Source organism: Dipodomys merriami, unplaced genomic scaffold (genome assembly GCF_024711535.1).
Source record: "Dipodomys merriami isolate MVZ:Mamm:240054 unplaced genomic scaffold, mDipMer1.0.p SCAF_4, whole genome shotgun sequence".
Taxonomy (NCBI): domain Eukaryota; kingdom Metazoa; phylum Chordata; class Mammalia; order Rodentia; family Heteromyidae; genus Dipodomys; species Dipodomys merriami.
In genome coordinates, this window is record NW_027205603.1 from 5,415,826 (window position 1) to 5,433,031 (window position 17,206).

The 17,206-nt window shown below is 43.8% G+C and overlaps 1 protein-coding gene across 2 annotated transcripts in view; it reads right to left on the bottom strand.

The window, feature by feature from the left end:
- Positions 1-17,206, bottom strand: part of Fam107b (family with sequence similarity 107 member B) — a 180,923-nt gene that overhangs the window by 58,297 nt on the left and 105,420 nt on the right. The window contains exon 1 of one of the 2 annotated variants that reach the window (XM_069990398.1): positions 6,786-6,968. The exons of the other annotated variant lie outside the window; for it this stretch is intronic. The gene's annotated coding sequence lies outside the window, so the exon portion shown is untranslated. Of the gene's footprint in view, positions 1-6,785; positions 6,969-17,206 lie in introns of those variants that run through there. 2 annotated transcript variants of the gene reach the window in all.

The window sequence follows — 17,206 nt, forward strand, 5'->3', positions numbered from 1 at the left end:
GCCTCCTCAGTAGCTAGGATTACAGGCGTGAGCCACCGGCTCCCGGCTTTCACCACTGCTTTTGTCAGACCTCAAATACTCTTGAGGAGGGCTGCGAAGGTGGCTCAGTGGTAGAGTGCATGTATGAGGCCCTGCATTCGATTCCTCAGCACCACATAAGCAGAAAAAGCCAGAAGTGGCACTGAGGCTCAAGTGGTAGAGCGCTAGCCTTGAGCTTAGGGACAGCTCCCAGGCCCAGAGTTCAAGCCCCACAACTGGCAAAAAAAAAAAAAAAAAAAAAAAAAAAAAATACTCTTGAGGAGGAGCCTCACCCTATTCCTCCCACAAGACAAGTTCTTGGCCCTACTTAGAACTCTTGATAGTACCAATGTGAGAACCAACTTTGTTGTATATTTATTTACTGCCTGTCATGTCATGAAATTTCTACATAAACTCCATTCAGTCTATCTTCCCTTATCCTATCCATAAATCCTGAGTCTACAACAGTGCCTGACACACAGTAGCATTCTTTCAGTATTTGCTAAATGAATGAATACATTTCACAAAGTACTTAATACACTGTTACATAAGATTAAAAACTGTTAGATGGTGACAATCCTAAGACCATTACTATAGTTGTTGCCACTATTATCACTACATTCCACAGATAAGATGACATGAGCCCTGATACCCAGGTCTAAGTCTGACTGTCCATTACTTCTGTGATGTCTCTTATTCCATAGCAGAGGGACCCGCTACAGGAGGGTGCTTCAGATGCTACAGCTGATTCTCCTCAGCATGAATGTATGGATGAAATAAAAAGTGGTGCATGTATTTATATGTGTGTGTGTATGCATGTATGTATATAGGTAGATAGATGTTCAGACGATTACTATTCAGCCTCACAAAAGAAGAAGACTCTGCAGTAGGCAAACACATGGATGAATTTGAGGACATTATGCTGAGTGAAGGAAGCCATCTCAAAAAAACAAATACTGCCAGGCACTGGTGGCTCATGCCTATAATCCTTGCTACTGAGACTGAGATCTGAGGAATGCAGTTCAAACCCAGACCAGGCAGGTAAGTTTGTGAGATTCTTATCATCGATAAACTACTCAGAAAAAGCTGGAAGTGGTGCTGTGACTCAAGTGGTAGAGCACTAGCTCTGAACACCAAAAGGCACGTGAACAGTGCACAAGCCCTGAGTTCAAGCCCCAGGACAGGATAAATACTACATGAACCACTGTTAAATCCATAGATGCAGAGAGTACAGTGGTGGACATCAGTGATCAAGATGAGAGGAAATGGGGGGTTACCAATCAAAAGGTGTAACGTTTCAGTGAAGCAAAATGTATAATCTCTAGAGAACTGCTGTTCCACACTCAACAACAGTAATGCACACTTAAAATTATTGTACACTTAAACTTTTGTTAGGAGGGGAGCTGTACAGTTTTCTTGCCATTATGGATTTTAAAGATATTTTTAAAAGGCTGTGAGCATCACCTGCCAAGTCTCATGGACCATGAATTAGCAGCTTCACAATGGTAAAATCTGTCCCCACCATGCCATGGAAGGTCAGTGATTATCACCACATTTATCTTACAAATGAGAAAGCCAGGGCTCATGAAGATTATGTGGCCTGCTGAAATCACAAAGCTGGGAACTGGCTTCTAGCACAGGCATTCCTAGCTCGAAGCCTGAGATCTTCCCTCTACCCTATTTAGAACCTAATCCCAATTCACAATCCTATTCCAAGAGGCCACGGCTGTGTCCAAACAAGGCTGTAGATGGCCCTAAATAACTTATGTTAATGCTGACAACAAAAGTAGAGCAGAGAAAGAGGAGACAAAAGCCTTCAGTCCCCTGTAGGCTAAGACAGGAAAAGCTAGTCTGCTACCTGCACACTTTCTACTGTGGGTTTGGAGGAGACTTGACAACGCATAATTAAGAAGGTCACCACAGCTAAGCACTTCCTATCTACAGACTTTGGCATCTCATTACTATTAAAAACTTAGCAGCACAAGGCAGAACAGTGCTGCTGAGCAGCCCAGAGTCCCTGCTGGGCATGGCCTCTCAAGTGGGCCTTCCTTCCACCCCAGAGCTCTCTGCCACCACCAGGAACCTCAAGTTTTGTTGTGTGGAGGGAACAGTATTATCACCAATCCATGTGTCCCTGTGACCTCCACACAAAAGCACGTGTGTGGACACACACAGAAGTGCACATACACTGCAGAGTGCAGACCACATCCCTGCTTTCCCATCACTCTTTACCACCATAAGTGACATCTCTGGTGAAATTGCACCATCCACAAGTTTCCTGTCATGAGACAGCCACACACCATCCTCTTCCGGCATCTCTCCACCTCTTTCTTACCACAGTCCACCTGAGTCTGAAGATGCTCTCAAACAAGTTCTCTTTTCCTACGAGTCCCTGATGGTCTTCTCATTTGAAACAGAATCTCCATGGGGTATGGCTGGGGTTGGATAATACCCATCTAATACCAGTCCTCGCTCCTGCAGTCCTGCCACCTCAGGACAATATGTCCCCACCACCAAGGCTTCCCAGGGCCAAGGCCCTGAGGCTTACCTGAAGCAACTCAAGTCTCCCAGCTGCTCCTCAATTCTGCACTAGAAAGTATCCCTAGCCCTTGGCCAAATTCTAGACAAAATTGAGCAGTTGGCCACATCCACTCAGCCAGAGCCCCAACATCATCTCTTAACTGATCAACCCTGGGCAATTCATTGCACTCACTCCCTTAACATCTCAGCCCCACTTGGGCTTCTTACTTGGTCAGAAACCTTGTTTATCCTTGGCAAGGATCATCATTCTCTCCCAGACATCTTCATACACAAAGCACTACCTTTCACTCTTCACTCTTCGTAACTGTAATTAAACCATTTTGAATAATTTTGTGCCATTCCTAAAATATCATGCCCATGAGGATGAGAATTCTATCAATCTTGTTATAACTACACTCAACCCAGTTTTGTCCATAAAATACACACCTGTTAAAAGCAGTAACTGAAGAGCCAACTTCCCCATCAACCTTGGAAAATCTTCTGACTAATTCACCAGGACTAAATGGTAACATAAGTCAACCTGTCAAGTATTTTTCGTTTACTGATAATCAACAATGTGAGGTGGATATAAGTATCCATTCCCTAAGTTCTTGGTGAGAAAAAGTTCAAATTTTAAAGACCCAGCACTTTTGAATTTGAAAGGAAAAAGGGAGAAAAATGGTTTGCATCAAAATGGAAAGCAGAAACAAGCCAAGATTAGACAAGGGGACTCCACAGGAAATGAAGGAGAGTTATCATCACTAGGTCAGGCCAAAGCTCCAGAACACAGACTCTCACTCCACGGCACTTTTTTACTTTTTTTTTTTTTTTTTTGGGGGGGGGGTGGGGTGCAGTACTGGAGTATGAATTCAGAGCCTTCCTTGCTAAGCAAGTGCTCTACCACTTGGGGTATTCCACCAGTCCCTTTTGGGGTTGATTATTTTCACAATAGAGTGTTGCTTTTATGCACAGGCCAGTCTAAGCTGTGATCTTCCTATTTGTACTTCCCTATGTCACTGGGATGACAAGCTTACACCCAGCCACTGACCCAGATTTTCTGTTTACCCAGCTGGCCTCAAACCAAGATCTTCAATCTCCACCTCCTAAGCAGCGGGAATTCTAAGCCTGAGTTACCAAACATGAATTTTACATTTTTCCCAGTGTGTCTCTAGAGTCAGCCTCTATGGTCAATTTCTCCAGGTGCTTTCTCTAGACTTGGAAAAGCTGATAACTCCCCAAGATAGCTGGGGACTTCTACTAATGCCTGAAATCTTAATCTCATTTGACCAAATTCTCAGGCCCATTTTCTCAATACGGCTGCTAACAGAAGTGCTGGGGCGGGAGGGGGGGGGGAAGGGAAGGGACAAGAAGGATATTAAAAACACAACAATAACACTAACATTTTCAGTTCACCCTTTCAGTTAATTCTTCTTCAGCTCAACCATCCCAAAGAAAACTAGTAAAAAAAAAAAAAAAATTCCCACTTTTGTGACATTTTAAACAACGGAAAAAAAAATCAAAGGAATAAATGAATGGACATGTGAATGAAAGGAATGAATCAGAGCATCCACTCTCCTACAGTTCATGAAAAAGGTTTCTCACATGTCTACTTTTAAACACCAGCTTAAAATTCTGCTTTTAATTCCAGGAATGAAATCTGCAGTCCCCTAGGTTAAGAGGCTGGTCATCACAACAGCCACAGAATGTGCCTAACACTGGGCTACCCAACACTTTACTTCTTCTCCCAAGGCAACAGAATTGAAAAGCAGAGCTGCTGAGTTCCAACCTAAGGTCCAGCTTGGCTGTGCTGTTTATATTGTACAAGGCACCCTGGAGGGTTGAAAAGTAAAAGCTAAGGTGCTGTTTCCTCCTGAGTATCCTCTGATCTTATTAAGGAGAGAGGTACAAGGCCTCCTTAGGAATGCCAATCTCCACAGCAACCACACACTCTGTCCTTCACTTACAGGTCACTACAACAACTTACCTACTTTAAGCATGCATGCAGATTAAGGAACCCAAACTACAGATGAGGGAGTCCCAGAGCAGAGGAGCAGCAAAAAACAAAGCACCACCTGATAGCACACAACCACAACTTCCTTCTTCTAAGTTCTAACTTTAAAAAACATTGCATCATCCTCATGACAAACCTACTTCTAAATGGTCTTCTCAACTGCCTCTTTACTTTGTATATGAAGAGATTCCTATGTTCAAGACTTTTATAAGAGAAAAATAAAAGTCAGAAATAGCAAGAGTGTACCATGGACAAATAGAAGGATGACTATTTTCCCCACATACACACTCAAAAGTATTCACTCATTACCCAGTGGAAAACTTTAGCTTACCTTTTCAATGCAGTCTCTTTTTCTACAAACAGAGCTCTCCATGTTTCTCATGAATTTCAGAATACAGTTTCACTTTTTAAATATATATAATTTTACTTTTTATTTTGGTCAGTTGTGGGGCTTGAACTCAGGGCCTGGGCGCTATCCCTCAGCTGTTCAGCTCAAGGTTAGTGCTCTACCACTTGAGCCGCAGTGCCACTTCTGGTTTTCCGAGTGGTTTATTGGAGGTAAGAGTCTCATGGACTTTCCTGCCTGGGCTGGCTTTGAACCGTGATCCTCAGATCTCAGCCTCCTGAGTAGCCAGGATTACAGGCATGAGCCACCAGCACCTGGCTTAAATATTTCTTTTAAAATAGTCAACTACTCTTGAAACCCAAAAAATACAGTCCATAAAGGTATGGAGTCATCCCACTCTTACAAGTCAAGTAGAAATTATATTGTTTTCCTCACATGTTCCCTCTCCCTTCTGTAGGAGTTGTGTAGGTGGTTATATGCAAGGCTGTAAGAAAACGTATTCCAGAACAACTTGTTGGTCTCATCGTGTAGGGAAAGTGGCAGAGTAAAACTGAACTATGTTAGTAAATGTCGTATCTTAGACTAATGTAACTGATCAAGATTAGGAATTGGGAATGTGTTCATTTAATGTGTACACACACACACATACACAGTGTTGCCCCAAAAGGAAAAATGCCTGTATTTGGCTAACAGCCACAAGATCTTCTTTCTAGGTTCTGCCACTTCTTCATAAATGCATACAATTTCAGAATTAAAACTTTTACACTTGAAACCGCCAACACTTAAGACATTTTCCCTGGACACGGTCTAAACTTCATGCAACTTGGACAGTCCAAAGTGATGGAGGGGTAACATGCCTAGAGGAGGGAGCTGAAGAAGGCCTTGTTTTATCCAAGAATCTTGATAGACTTGATGTAGTCAACCTAAGGTTCCTGGCTAACAGGCCTCACTCCCTTGTTGTCTTTCTGTCCCTTCACTGTCATACCCATTTCTAATCAAGTAACTTGCTTGGTTATCCTTAACTGAAATCTTCCAGAGAAAGGGCGAGCAGGACTGACTATTCTCTGCACTTCATCCTGGAAATCGGATTCCTCTTCAGATTTCACAAGGAGCTGACGACTGTCCCCTGCTGCATGTCAAAACTCGGCCCTGGGCATCAGGCCACCTAGGAGTGACCTGAAGATGCTTTTGGGAGGGGGGGGGGGAAGAGAGAGGGGGACAGAGAAGATTGCCCTGAGTGACTGAAGAAGTCTGGAATCCAGGGACGTCCCCGAAGAAAATGTTGGGGCTTTCTGTGTGCCAGAATCAGAAAAGTTAACTTGCAGAATAGAAACCTTTCGATGGGGGGGGGGGGGGGGGGAGCAGAGGGGCGGGAGGAGGCTAAGCCTGGAGACTCTGGCCTGGAGACTCTGCCTTTGTCTGCCGGGCAAGGGGGGCTGGCGGCGGGGGCCCGCTGGCCGGGTCCAGCCGCCCCGCAGCGCAGCCGGAGCGGGCAGGCGCCCGCGGACCCCCGGAGCACCCGGAGCGCCGCGGGCAGCGCACGGGCTTCCCTCCCGCCAGGGTCTCCCCGCACGCAGGGCCGGGGCCGCCAACAATGAGCCCAGCAGCCCGCGGCCCCGGCTCCCCTTCCTGCGGGCGGCCCCCCGAGCCGGGACCACCGCCCGGGCCCCCCCAGGCCCCGCGACCCAGGCTCCCCGCACCGCCTGTGCGCACGCGACACCCCCGCCCCCCCCGCCCCAAGCAGCGCGCGCGGCTCGGCCGGCCGCGCCCCCCCCGCAGGGCCCCGGGCCGAGGGTCGGGCAGGCCGCCCCGCCGCCGCGCCGGGTCCCCGCGGACCGCCGCCGCCAGCCCCGCGTCTTTGTGTGTGAAGAAAGTGCGGGGCCAGCCTACCTCCTCGCTTGACAAAGGCGCGCCGCTCGCTCCGGGCTCGCTCCGGGTGCCCGCGGCGGCGCCCACCGGCCCGACTGCCTGGCGGGGGCCTGAGGCGACGAGCCGGCTTCGACGGCGGCGGCGGCGACTGAGGAGGAGGAGGAGGAGAGAGGGCCCGGCTGGGGAGCGCGTCCGGCTCGAGGCGGCTCTCACACCCCGCGGCCCCGCGCGTCCGAATTAAGCGGCGGGGCGGGGAGGGGGCGGAGCCAGGGGCGGGGCGGGCCCGCTGAGTCATCGCCAGGCCACGCCTCCAGGCGCCGGTCACGCCCCCCCTCGGCGCTCGGGGGCCCCAGTGGTCGGTGCGCGCGCGCAGGCTCGCGTGGCCTGAACCAGTCTAGGAAGGAGCGAGCAGGGCGTGGGGTGAGTGCCAGGCAGAAAACCCCAGTTGTGTTGCTTTAGTTTGGTTGGCTTCGGGGACTGGGGAGAGACAATCACGTTGAAGGAAAAGAGGAAATGTCTGATGAGAGAGAAAACTGGGAAAGCGGGAGGCCCACGAAGGTAAATGTTCCGTGTGTGTATGTCAGTCTGGCTCTGTGTTGTCTGTCTCTGTCTACTTCTCTGTTTGGGTCTCTCTGACTCGGTCAGTCTGTCTACCTGTCTCTGTCTGTCTCTGTCTGTCTCTCTGTGCCGCTGTCTGTCTGGCTCGCTCTGTCTCTGTCTCTGTCTCTGTCTCTGTCTCTCTCTCTCTGTCTCTCTCCTCTCTCTGTCTCTCTGTCTCTCTGTCTCTCTCTCTCTGTCTCTCTCTCTGTCTCTCTCTCTGTCTCTCTCTCTGTCTCTCTGTCTCTGTCTCTCTGTCTCTGTCTCTGTCTCTGTCTCTGTCTCTCTCTCTCTCTCTCTCTCTCTCTCTCTCTCTCTCTCTCTCTCTCTCTCTCTCTCTCGTCTGATCTCACTTCTACTCCAGGCCTCTGAGTGCAGAGGGACCGTCCTCATTGAAATCCTGCCAATCCTTTAACGAAGAAAACTCAAAAGTCATCGAGAAGTACAAGGAAACAGATCTGCTGTAATTATATCAATTCACTGGAAGCCAGAGTCAAAACCCAGTGACCTGGGGTTTACTCACATTCCTCTTCTCCCTTCATCCAAGGATAATTGAAGATTTAAATTCGTGGACCAGGAAGAAAGGGAGTCTTTCATCTTTAAAAAGAAAAAAAAAATCCCTCTGATTTTCGTGTTCTTGTCTCTTACAAGTTGCTTCTCTAGCCAACCCAAAGACTCTAAGATTACCATCTACCTGAATCACAGCAGATAAAAAGGCAGGATGTGAAACCGTATCTGTTTCAGAGTAAAAATAAGGACAGCAGGGCTGTAGATAGATTCTAAATCAAAAGTGTTTTAATTTTCTTGGCAACAGATGACTAAGGAGTTACTTACTGGGGAATTTTTCTGACTAAAAGAGTTTGGGTCGTGAGTACAGAGAAAAGCACTATGCATTAATCTCAGTAAGCAAATACTCATTCCAAACTTAATCTGTCATGCACCACGTCCTGAGACACAATCCTACAGCTATTTAAAGATATGAGCATCCCAGGTCCTTAAAGCCTCCTGAAGGATAGAATTACCTGACACGGGGCCTTACCGAGAAGCCCTTTCCTGGTTTTGTGAACTTCATTCATAGCCTTTCCTACCATTCTTCCTTCTTCCTCTCTGGCACTGTGGTTCTGTTCTTAACAATGGCTCCACCAGTCACCAACTAGAACCAGGATCTAACCTAAACACCCCTCTCCCTCTCCACATCAGCCTCAGCACTGTGCATTGTACGTGATGCCTACTTTCCCCCCTCCCCTCCTACCCAGCCCCCTGCACTGCCACAGCTGCCCCTGGCATCTGTCACCACATTGTGCTGGATTCCAATGTCACAGGTCTCTTCTTCTCAGTTCTTGCACATGTGAAAACTGCTCAGGTTCTACTGCTGTTTAAAACCTATCACAGAGTTGGGCACCAGTGGCTCATGCCTATAATCCTAGCTAATCAGGATGTTAAGATCTGATGATCATAGTTCAAAGCCAGCCCAGGCAGGAAAGTTTCATGAGGCTCTTATCTCCAATTAACAGAAAAAAAAAAAAGCTGGTAGTGGAGTATTAAACTTGAGCACATTAAACTGAGTACAAAAGCTCAGAGACAACACCCAGGCTGAGTTCAAGCCCAAGTACCACCCCCTCAGCTGTCTGAGGGCACAGAGAGAAGGCAACCATCCATGATCTTCACCAGAAACCAACCTTGCTGTCATCTAACCTCCAAAACATTGAGAAAATAAAACTATTTTCTTTGTTTGTTTGTTTGTTGCTGCTCCTGAGCTTGAACTCAGGGCCTGGGTGCTGCCCTTGATCTTAGATGCTCAAGGCTAGTGCTCTACCATTAGAGTCATAGTTCCATTTCTGGCTTTTTGATGGTTAGTTGCAGATAAGAGTCTCATGGACTTTCCTGTCTAGGCTGGCTTCAAAGCACAATCCTCAGATCTCACCCTCCTGAATAGCTAGAATTACAGGAGTGAGCCACCACACTGGACAAAAGGTTTTGTTTAAGCCACTTAGTTATGGTGGGTCACCCTGCAGCAGTAGCCCCATCAGATACTGGAACTGGCATACTTTGGATTCTTACTTTGGTAAATCACTAACCTGCCAGTCAGTCTGATTCATCCCCATGAAGTCTGGCGGGGTGTAGTGGGGATGCCAAGCCATTGGCATGACATATGATCACAGACTTCTCTGTCTCAGCCCTTGAAAGAAACTGAAACATGTGGCCTCTTCCATAATGTGAAATAAAATTTGTTTCAAGATTCTGTCATGACCCTACTTTCCAATACCAGCTTACACATTTCTTTTAAACCAAAAACAAATAAATGGATAGCAAATATTTACTTTCATTTCTCAATTCAAATATTCATTAAAGGACGACAGAAAGCCTAAACTGGGAGCCAGTGGCTTGCACTTGTAATCCTAGCTACTCAGGAGGCTGAGATCTAGAGGGCTATAGTTCGAAGTCAGCCTAGATAGAAAAACTCTGCAGACTCGATCTCCAAACTAACCAGCAAAATGCCAAGCTTAAGTGGTAGAATGACAGCTATGAGTACAAGCTCCTGAGTTCAAACCTAGTACCAAAAACAAAAAACCAGCAGGTCAACACTAATTTATTAAATCCATTGTTTGGGGTAAATATTACACATCATTGAGAAACCTTAGGTAAGATCAACTACCTAGGTTAATTCAGGAAGGCTGGAAACATGGCTTAACAATACTGTGCCAGCCTAGCAAGCATGAGCTCTGAGTTTAAATCCCTACTATTTCCCCCCAAAAAATTATTTGGGCCCCCAGGAACCACTGTAGAAGGAGCCTGGAATGAGAAACTTAAAGTTATGGATTAGGATGATATTTATGTTTATATCCTCACCACCTCTTACATAGTAAACTTGGGATTGGCGCTTGTTGAATTAATAAGCATTTCAAGGCACAACTGGACTTCCCAAGGTAACCCCAGGAGACACTAGACTCTCAGCCTGAATCTGAAGTCCTGTATATGCCACATTGTGAATGTGGACAGAACCCTGGGAAACATCAGGGCAGTCAGTGTTGTAGGAGCCTGCTGAGCTGCGATTAGAGTTTCCTTTCCTGGCTGGACTCAGTTTATCAGGAGGCAAGGCAGACTTGCAATCTCTAAATAAAACCAAGAAAATACTCCTCAGAATAGTATCTGCCTCATTTAATCCATCATTGTTGACAGTCTCTAATCTCATATTACTGGAAAACACACTCAATAATCTAGAACATCCATGTGCAAAGGACCCACATACTCAGCTTTAGCTCCTTCCTTTGACTGTAACATCTGGTACCCTTTTATTTTTTTAATGTTATATTATGTTGGTATTTGTTTACTTATTTAGTGTTGAACTGGTGCTTGAACTTAGGACCTGGACACTGCCCTTTAGCTTTTGCTCTTAAGGTTGGTGCTCTACCAAATGAGTTCAAGCCCTAAGACAAGCACATGTGTGCATGCATGTGCACACACACACACACACACACACACACACACACACACATGCACAGAGAAAATAAAAATTCATTCACAAAGAAATGAAATTTTCATTTTGAATCACATTTTATTTTGTCTTTTTTTGGTCCAGTCCTAGGGCTTGAACTCATGGCCTGGCTGCTGTCCCTAAGCTTTTTTGCTCAAGGCTAGCACTCTATCACTGGAGCCAAACTCCAGTTCTGGCTTTTTGATGATTAATGAGAGATAGGAGTCTCAGACTTTCCTACTAAGACTGGTTTGAACTGTGATCCTCAGATCTCAGCCACCTGAGTAGCTAGGATCATAGGCATGAGCCACCAGGGCCTGGTTTAAATCACATTTTAAAGCCACCTTCTTTATTACCTGTATCCAGTGTCTATTAATGCATGACTAATGACTTCAAAACAAGAACAAATGATCTGATCATGATACACTAGGTTGACAAAGTGGACAAAGCTCACCTCAGCTACCAACTTCCAAGTCATTCCATATGGTAGTAGTTCCATATATATATATATATATATATATATATATATATATATATATATAATATACATATATGTATTTATGGTATATATGACATATATGGTTTATATATGGTATATGTGGTATAGATACATATATTGCATATACTTCTGTGTGTATATATATTTGCCTACCTTTTATTTGGTGCAATAAGTTCATGGAATGATGAAATGAAGACTAGGCGAGGACTAAAAAGATGGGCTTTCTGCTTATGTTCTGTTCCACAGTTAGTCCCTTTGGACAGGATCTATTATTCACTGTGGCCCTCAGTTTCACTGGACTTAATGGTAAATGATTCCTCCCAAGTATAAAAGTCAAGTAGTAGCAGTGTTGTTACCAGACTTGGTTGGAGAGGAAGGCTGTTCATCCACCCTATGTTTACAACTAAAGTCCAACCTGCAGCTAATGTTAAATCTTGCCAGAACAGGTTTGCTTATTAACTCTGCTTAGAGAAGCATGTCACCCACACATTTGAACTGCTAATGATTACTAAGTCATTAAAACTGCTTTCCCAGTGATAAAACGTTGTTCCAACAGTTTCACATAAACTCAAGATCTAACTAGCATTTGTTGGATAAGGTTAATAATATAAGCTTGAACTTTATGAGAAAAGAGGTATCATGAATGACAAAAGGTAGCATCTTTGTTAGGTAGCTGAAGACATTTGCTTCAGATGTTGTACAGTATTTCAGGTTCACCTCTCAGATATTTACTATCCATACTCAACCTGCCCTCTCCCCAGATACCAGCCACCCCCACCCTCCATGACCTCCCTCTTCTAAGTTAACAGCTGAAACATGGCAGGACACACCACTTTTTACCCGCACCTGCTTTCCTGGCTCCTCTCTCTTTGTGACAACTGTTTAAGCCATCTGTGATCATCTCTGCATCATCACGTTCACAACTGCTTGTCAGAATATCAGGAGGGTAATGCAAGGCTATGGTTAAGACTATTCTGTTCTCCAAAAGAATGAGAAAATCAAATTCCTGTCCAAAATAAAGGGGAGACAGACAGAACAAAGAAGATGGAAAGAGGTCAAGTAAAAGATACTACGAGTTAAAATGAAAACAAGCCTAGAGACACTCAAAGGCCAAAAAGACAAGATAAATAAATGCACTAGAGCAGTATTGCTGGATCATAGGGCAGTCCTGTGTTTAGTGTTTTAAAGAATCCCCAAATGACATCACTCTTGGGCACGTATCCAAAAGTTTACAAGACAGGATACAGTAAAAAAAGTTTGCACATCCGTGTTCATTGCTTCACTTTTTACCATAGCCAAGTAATGAAAATATCCCAGATGTCCTACTACAAATAAATGGATTCAGAAAGTGTAGTACATATATGAAAGCAATTTTACTCATCCATCAGGAAGAATGAAATTATCTCATCTGCAAACAAATAGATGGACCTGGAAAAAAATCTTGTTAAGTGAAGTAAATCAGGTTTAGAAGCAAAGGATGCATGTTTATACCTACCTGTGAATATGAGATCTAAGTTGTAAACATAGACATGTACAGAGTCATATACATATATACACAAATGTATTAACTAAAGTATGGTATGTGCAGGGGAGCATTCCAAGGCTATAACTCCTTTGAACAACTAACTTACAGTTTAACTAAATGAATACCAGGGAGCTGGAACATGTGTTGTGAGGGGAGAAGGTGGAAATCAAGGGGAAAGGGCAGACAAATGGAGGGTGAATACAGTCATAATATTCAATGTACATATGTGAAAATGAACCAAGTAAACGAAAGGGATGGGTGGGGTTGAGAGAGGTGGGGAAGAATGATGGAAGGGATGGCACTGGTCAAGATATATTGTGCTCAAAACTGACATGTTGAATTGAAACCACTTTGTACAACTACTTAAATTAAAAAGAAAAAAAAAGAGAGAAAAGACAGAAACACAATGAAGCCAAGCACTGTGTCTCACCCCTGTAATCCTAGCTACTCAAGAAGCTGAGATCTAAGGATTGAGGTTCAAAGCCAACCCAAAAATTGGAAGTAAAGCTGTGGCTCAAAGTGGTAGAGCACTAACCTTGAACAAAAAAATGTTCAGGGACAGTACCTAGGCCCATGTGGAACCAACATGGCCAAGCCCCATGTGGGACAGACACATTCACACACACAAAAAAAAGAAAAAGAAAGAAGAAAGAAAAAGAAATGTTATGAATAACTTCATATGGAAATTAAAATGAAATAGAAAAATGCAAGTTGTATGATTCAGAGTAATACAATTTTTCCAGGTTCAGAAAAGCTGGGTAAGAATCCCATAAACTTTTAATAAATTAGAATGGCAATAACCGTTTTCTCACAGCAGGAAGTATCAGGATGACTAATGAAGAGTAACACTTGTCAGTCTGAACTTCCTGTCTCACTCTGGAAGTCCCGACCTCCCGCATCAAGAATACTCCAAATGGTCTCTTTGCCACAGGAACCTAAAGACAGTCTTCGTTTCCTCTCTCGGGACCCATAGCTACTTAGATGTCCAAACCAAGCTACTGCTTTCTCTTCTGTGTCTCTCACATTTTCCATCTCCATCAAATCCTACCTGGTCCACAGTCCATCATCCTCACCGCATGTTCACTCACACTCTCTCTCTCTGCCTTCTACCACCTGCCCTATACCCGTCTGCCTTTCTCCACCTGTGCTATACACGATTCATGATTATTCCTCATCTCACAAGAGCATCAACCAAGATAGACTAGGAAAACAAACTATGTTTACCCCTTCATCACTTTTCCTTTATTAAATTCAAAGTTCCTTCTCTTCTCTTTAGGAAAGAGCTTTCTTAACAAATAAGAAAAAGAATGGGCTTTTTTTGGCTGGAAATATAGTTCATACATATATAGAGATAGATCATATCATAACCAAATGCTAATGGTTCCTCCCATGATTCTTAAGTATCTCTATGTTGGAAAGGGGTCCACTAGATTTGGAAGGAGAATAAGTCAATTTTAAAAAGTAGGGCCGGGCACCAGTGGCTCACGCCTGTAATCCTCTCAGGAGGCTGAGATCTGAGGATCACAGTTCAAAGCCAGCCTGGGCAGGAAAGTCCATGAGACTCTTATCTCCAATAAGCCACCAGAAAACCAGAAGTGGCGCTGTGGCTCAAGTGGTAGAGTGCTGGCCTTGAGCTGAAGAGCACAGGGACAGCACCCAAGCCCAGAGTTCAAGCCCCACACCTGACCAAAAAAAAAAAAAAAAAAGTATAATTCCGATTTAGCATGGTGATTTCTGCTTGTAATCCCAGCTACTTGGTAAGTAGAGGTTGGAAAATTATAGTTCGAGGCACATCCATACAAAAGCACAAGAGCCTGTTTGCAAAATAATTGAGCAAAAAGGACTGGAGGTAAAAAGGATGCAAGTGGAAGAGTACTTGCCTAGTAAGTGCAAGATCCTGAGTTCAAACCCAAGCACTTCCACAAAAGAAATGCCACATGTACACTTAAGAAGCTAACACTTGGGTACTGGTGGTTTATGCCTGTACTTCTAGCTACTTAGGAGGCTGAGATCTGAGGATTGCGATTCAAAGCCATCCTGGCAGGAAAGTCTGGGAGGAAATCAGAAGTGGCACTGTGCCTCAAAGAGGTAGAGCACTGGCCTTGAGCAAAAAAGCTCAGGGACAACAACCAGGCCCTAAGTTCAAGGCCCACAATCGACAAAGAAAAAAAGAAGCTAACAAATTCATCTGAACACATGCTTTTTGCCAAAATTATCACAACTCTTAAAGGTAAACAACAGTCAATATTTAAATCTTTTTGGTGCTTAGCAAACAAAAGGTCCATAAGAGAAGCTATGTTTACTTATTGAATCAAATCCAAATCATATTCAAATCATATTAAAAATCTTAACGGTGGGGACTGAAGGTGTAGCCCAGTGGAAGAGTGTATGTTTGACATATGTGAGACCCCGGGTCCAATTCCCAACACCAAAACAAGAAACTAACAAACAAATCATTATGATGGTATTATGTAAAACATTATATTACTTCCAAATTATGTGAATGAAAACAAAATCTTAGATTAATACTTTGTTTTTTTCAGGTATTTTTATAACAATTATTTTCATCTTTTCTAAGAGAGGTAGCTATTCTCCGTGGTCCTCCTGACAGATGGCATTTTAAAATATTATAACAATCAGTTTACAAATGGCAGAACCGAACAACTTTATTGGGCATTTTGATAACGCTGAACTTAGTATTCATTGCATATTTGCTGGCATGACTTCTTAAGACTCAGCTTACCGTATAGGATCTACACTTCTATGGAGCTATATTGAAAACTTGTACACCAGAGCGAACAAAAAGACAAGAAGCATTGTTTGAGCTGAGCTTTCACCTCTCAGTGCTTTTTCCCCATGACATGCAGTAAGCCCAGGGGATTATTAATGAGGCAGTAAATGAATATGCATGAGCTGGACTTCCACCAAGGAACTGATAAAAGGTATTATTCTACTGCTCAGGTTGGCCTGCTATTAAAAAGTGGATAAGATCCAGTGGGTATATTGCTGGCAAGTTTGTGGTAAATTTTCTTCTGGGCTTATTGGAGAACATAAAACTTCATTAAATAAGAAAAAGAATGAAGAAAGGTAACATGTGAGCCAGTTTAAGAGAATGGAGAAAGTAAAAAAAAATTAAAATTAAATCGATAAGGGAAAAAAGTGGAGGAGAGAATAAGATAAAAGGGCAGAAAGAAGAAAGACAGGAAGAACTAACCCCAAACAAGAGCAAGACAGGAGAGAGAAGAAAAGGAGATAAAGAGTCTGGAAAGGAAAAGGAAATTGGCAAGGAGAAAGACTTGGGATATTTTAAGGATTTTTTTTCTGAAGGTCATAGCCTGGTTTCACTAGAATTTAAAGACTCAGGAAATATGCCTTCCTATGAAGGCGATTCTTGCTCTGTACCTTTTAGCCACTGCTGCATGCTAACACAAGAGCATCTGCAAACATCCAGGCTTGCATCTGAATATTGGGGCCTTTACTGAGTTCTATCTTTGAGGAGTAATTGTGTCTCTCAGACTTGAAACAAAGAGTCAAGTCATGCTTGGATACAAAATGAATTCTTAAAAAATGATGGTACAAACTGAATGTGGTAACAGGTAATTGTATGATTGTAGCTTTCATCATTCAAAGCTGGATCCCACAATTGATGGCTTCTTAGAATGGAGAAAACAATGAAGTGTCCATGTGTGCCTTCCCACCAACATCACAGGAGAGGCCTTGTTGCTCTATGACCTACTCCAGTTTGATATTTGATATTTGCATTGTTTTTGTTTTTAATTCAACCAATCTAATAGAGATGTGATGCATCTCATTCTCTGATGGCTTGTGATGTTGAAAAGATTTTCCTGTGCTGGTTTGCCATCTATAAATTTTTAGTAAAGTATCAGGAAAATCTTATACCTATTTTTTTCAGTGGTGTGTTTTCTTAGTTAAAGTGAGGGTTTGGTGATAGTACTTGTTTCTGCTTATCTTTTTGTATTGTTTTGTTTTATTTGTTCTTTTCTCTGTCTTTTTTGGGAGTATGGGGGGCAGAAACGGAGGAGAAAGAATGAACAAATGCAATCATGGTATTCAGTAGACACTATGTGGAAAATGAACTGTGCAGCTTGTGGGGAGGGGCGGGAGGAAGAAACGGAGAAAGTGAAGGAAGGAATGACATTGTCCAAGAAGAAATATATTCATTACCTGACTTTTTTGGGGGGGGGGCTTGAACTCAGGGCCTGGGCACAGTCCCTGAGCCTCTCTGTGCTCAAGGCTAGCACTCTATCACTTGAGCCACAGTGCCACTTCTGGCTTTTTTTTTTTGGGGGGGGGGTATGTGGTATGAGGAATCGAACCCAGGGCTT